This window comes from Elephantulus edwardii, unplaced genomic scaffold, assembly GCF_000299155.1.
Source record: "Elephantulus edwardii isolate Elephantulus edwardi_28Jun2011 unplaced genomic scaffold, EleEdw1.0 scaffold00178, whole genome shotgun sequence".
Classification (NCBI taxonomy): Eukaryota; Metazoa; Chordata; class Mammalia; order Macroscelidea; family Macroscelididae; genus Elephantulus; species Elephantulus edwardii.
This window is the reverse complement of record NW_006399928.1, coordinates 545,698-550,448: the sequence shown is the minus strand read 5'-3', so window position 1 is coordinate 550,448 and position 4,751 is coordinate 545,698. Positions and strand designations below refer to the sequence as shown.

Here is a 4,751-nt window from a genome sequence, read left to right as displayed (position 1 = left end):
TTCAATCTGTATACTGGGCAAATAATTTGCGAAGTTGAAATATATAAAAAGACTGTGGTATCAGGATTGGAGGAAGTTACAGCAACAACCTGTGTTATGCACTTAACACAACCTTGCTTGCAGAAATGAAGAAGATTTTAAGCATTTGCTGAAGAAGATCAAAACACTACAGTCTTCAATATGGATTACATCTCAATATCCAGAAAATAAAAAATCCTCACTACTGTCCTAATACACAGCATTGCGATAGATGGAGGAAAACATTAAAGTTATCAATTATTTCATTTTACTAGGATCCACAGTCAACATCTGTGGTCACAGCAGTAAAAAACAATGCTGCATTGGGAAAATCTGCTGTAAAGGATCTCTTTAAAGTGCTAATGTGCAAAAATGTCAGTTTAAAGTCTAAGGTGTGCCTGATTCAAACCCATGGAATTTTCAATTGCTTTGTTATGTCTCTGAAAGTTAGGCAATGCTTTTATCAGTGGTCTTTCTAAGATTAACAGCAGACTATTTATAAGAAATATCGGCTCTCGCCCATCCGCCCAAGATGCCAAAGGGAAAGAAAGCCAAGGGGAAGAAGGTGGCCCCGGCGCCCGCCGTGGTCAAGAAACAGGAGGCCAAGAAGGTGGTGAATCCCCTGTTCGAGAAGAGGCCCAAACACTTTGGCATCGGGCAGGACATACAACCCAAAAGGGACCTTACCCGCTTCGTCAAATGGCTCCGCTACATCCGGCTGCAGCGGCAGAGGGCGATCCTGTACAAACGGCTCAAGGTGCCACCCGCCATTAACCAGTTCATCCAGGCCTTGGACCGCCAGACAGCTACTCAGCTGCTGAAGCTGGCCCACAAGTACCGACCAGAGACCAAGAAGGAGAAGAAAGAGAGGCTGCTGGCCCGGGCTGAGAAGAAGGCTGCTGGCAAGGGAGACACCCCCACCAAGAGACCCCCGTCCTCCGTGCAGGGGTGAACACAGTCACCACCCTGGTGGAGAACAAGAAGGCCCAGCTTGTGGTGATCGCACACGACGTGGACCCCATAGAGCTGGTGGTCTTCCTGCCGGCTTTGTGTCGGAAGATGGGTGTTCCCTACTGCATCATCAAGGGCAAGGCCAGGCTGGGCCGCCTCGTCCACCGGAAGACCTACACCACTGTTGCCTTCACGCAGGTGAACCCGGAAGATAAAGGCGCTCTGGCAAAGCTGGTAGAAGCCATCAGAACCAATTACAACGACAGATATGATGAGATCCGCCGCCACTGGGGAGGCAACGTCCTGGGGCCCAAGTCAGTGGCCCGCATCGCCAAGCTGGTGAAGGCCAAGGCCAAGGAACTCGCCACCAAACTGGGCTGATGTACACACTGACTCTTCTGTACATAAGAATAAACTTATTCCACAAAAAAAAAAAAGAAAGAAATATCAGGCCAATGTTGTCCCAAATGCTTAACCCATAATTTAAGTATTAAGGATAAATCCATAATTTCTAAACTTTAAAAAAAACCTCTGTCCTTGGCTCAGTTCTCTAACTTCTTTATGGCCCTTGGGTTTGACTTATTCACTAGAACATCTTCCAGAGACTCAGACCCATTAGGGAAATGGTATACAGACAAGTTGTTTGGTTTTGTTGTTTTGGTTTTTTAATATTTTCTTTTTTACAATCCAGTTTTTGTGGGAACTGGTGAGTAGGTGGCCAGGCTGGGTGTAGCTGGATGCATAGCACACTATATATGATTTCTCAGTACAGACAATTACTTCTCCAGCAGGCTTGGACTAAGTTAACACAGCCATGCTGCTGCTCCTGTGTCAGTGTTTTCACACATCCCACAGTGTGGAGAGCAATATCTTCTATTGATCCCACAGCTGTTGATGATTTGTGAGACCATATGTCCACATTTAAGGTAGATGGAGATCATTCCCCCAGAAGGGGCTAGGAAAGACAATTATCAAGGTTTTTGAAACCAGAGACAATGAATAAAGAAAACAAAAGAAAAATCAGTGCCTTTGAAATAATCTTGGTGGAGAAGCTGAACATCCCATGGACTGTTAGAAGATCTAACAAATCTGTTGTGGAGGAAGTGCAATCAAGGTGTTCTTAGAGTTAAATAGAGTGAAACTTCATATCACATACTTTAGACACACTGTTAGGAGGAGTCAATCCTCAGAAAAAGACTTCATGCTGATAATGTTAGAGGGTCAGTGGAAAAAAGGCCAACCCTTGAGGAGATGAATTGTCACAATGACTGTAACCAATGTACTTGAGCATGGGGGAGATTGTGATGATGGAACATGATAGGAAATGGTCCATATCTGTTGTAGGCAACTACTACCACCATTACCAAGATATCTTTTGCCAATTTTTTTATTGGACTGTTTGTCTTTTTCTAGTTGAGGTGCTAGAGTGTTCTCTATATTTTAGAAATTAGGCCCTTATCAGATTATGTTACTGCCAAATATTCTCTCCCAATCAGTGGACTTCCTTTTAATTCTGTTGGAGAAGGTTTTTGAAACACACAAGGTTTTTAATTTTGGAAGGCCTCCTTGATCTATTTTTATTCTTTCCTGGCTGTGGATTTTTTATTATACCTGAAAGTCTTTTCATGCCATACATTGGGCTTCTATATTTGCTCCTATTTTTTTCTCTGGTGATTTTTACAATGTTTAGGTTGTGTATAGTGTAAAGTGTGGGCTTTGTTTCTGTTTTCTGCATACAATTATCCGATTTTGCCACCACTATTTGTTAAAAAGACTGTGTTTCCTCCACTTGTTCGGTTGACCGCAGGGGGATGGGATGATTTCTGGGTTCTCTATTCCACTAGTCTTTGAGTCTCTCATTGTACTATACCATGCTGACTTAATTGATATCACTGTGCAGTAGGTTTTGAGATCAGAGAGTGTGATACCTATAAACTTTTTTCTCTTTTTCTGTAGTTTTTGCATATTCATGGTCTCTTTCCTTTACAGATAAATTTGGAAATTGCCTGGCTTCCAGACCACTATTGAGATTGCACTGAACTTGTAGATTGCTTTTGGTAGAATTGTGATTTTCACAATATTGAGACTTCTCATCAATGAAAATGAGAGGCTGTGATGGCCTAGTGATAAGAAATTGCTGCAATTCCAAAGGCATGGAATTCGAATCCATGAGCAGATCTGCAGGAGAATGACAGGCAAGCTCCTCTAATTTTATTTATTGTATCTGAATAACTACTGGAGAGTCAGCTAAGGGTCAATTCTGACTTTGATTGTAAACAATATTCATGAACATGGTATATTCTTCCATTCATCTAAGTCTCATTGTTTGGGTTTTTTTAAAATAAAATTTTTTATTTTATACCGGTTTATTTACAAAGCTTGTATACATTGTTTTTCACACTGGATCTTTCCCATTTCTTTTACCCACCCTTCCCTCCACCCATCAAATTGTGTGTCGCTATGATTAACTTCCATGGCAGAGCTTTAAATATCCCCATTGTCGTAGAAGGATATAGCTGTCATCTAATACATTGCTAAACCCATGGTCCATTAGAAAAGCCTTTCTGTCTTGACTAGTTGGGGTTTTTTTGTGTGTGTGTTTTTTTTTTTTTTCATTTACAGAGTTAACAAAAAATTAAAAATTACTCAAATGTTTAATACATGTTTTGTACAATTTGTGGATGTGTTAAGAAGATTGAACATTTTCTTTTGAGCCCTTCTATTCAAACCAAAGCTGACTCATTGCCATTTAGTCAGTTCCAATTTGTAGTGACTCTATAAGACAGACTGGGACTGCCTCATGGTTTCCAAGGCCATGATTTTTTTTTTCAGAAAAAGACTGTCATGTCTTTCTCTTATGGAGAGGTTATTGGGTTCCAACCTCCAATGTTCTGGCTAATGGCCAAGCACTTAACCGCTCTGCCACCAGGGCTCATTGTATGTAAAGCATTAAAAAGACATATAAGTTATCCCAACGGTGTAACGTAAGCTAATCATAAGTAAGTGAATGCATGTTGAAAAATAGAATCTAAAGATACGTTTATGCTCAGTGTAATCACATGAGACTCACTTTGACTTCCTTGCTAGTTAAGATTGTATAAACCACTTAACTGCTATCTGTCTTGAAATTTCCTGTTACATTTTTTTGAGCCCTTCTATTCAGACCAAAGCAAACTCATTGCCATTTAGTCAATTCCAATTTGTAGTGACCCTGTAAGTCAGACTAGAATTGCCTCATGGTTTCCAAGGCCATGATTTTTTTCAGAAAAAGAGTGCCACATCTTTCTCTTATGGAGAGACTATTGAGTTCCAGCCTCCAAGCCCTTGCTGAGTTTACTTAAGCATACCATCATTTTATTTTCTTCTAGACTTTCCTTGGTGAATACTATGAAAACAAACCCAATACTTGTCATGTAGAATGGTTCAGTTGCCACTATTTCTGTAAAGCAAAGTGAAAACAATTGAGGGAAACATACTCACTCATTGCTCTTGAATTGGTTCTGATTCATAGTGAGTCTCCTTTGGGTTCTCGAGAGCCTATACATCTTAGCAGGAGGTTGCCTGTCTATCTTTCTCATAATAGTCGGTGGATTTGAACCACTGTAGTAAAGCAGCCATTTGCTTAGCAGTGAAACATGCTCAAACCGTGCCACCAGAGCTCCTTGTTCAAAGAAAAGGAAAGTGATATTCTTCCACTTTTCAAGATCTCTTTTTGTTTCTTTTAGTAATGTTTTGTAATTTTCTTTGAAAAGGTCCTTTGTACTTCTGGTTAAATTTATTCC

At 40.5% G+C, this 4,751-nt stretch overlaps 1 pseudogene; it reads left to right on the top strand.

The window, feature by feature from the left end:
• Positions 1-550: 550 nt before the first annotated feature.
• On the top strand, positions 551-1,350 carry LOC102863837 (annotated as a pseudogene).
• The last annotated feature ends 3,401 nt before the right edge of the window (positions 1,351-4,751 follow it).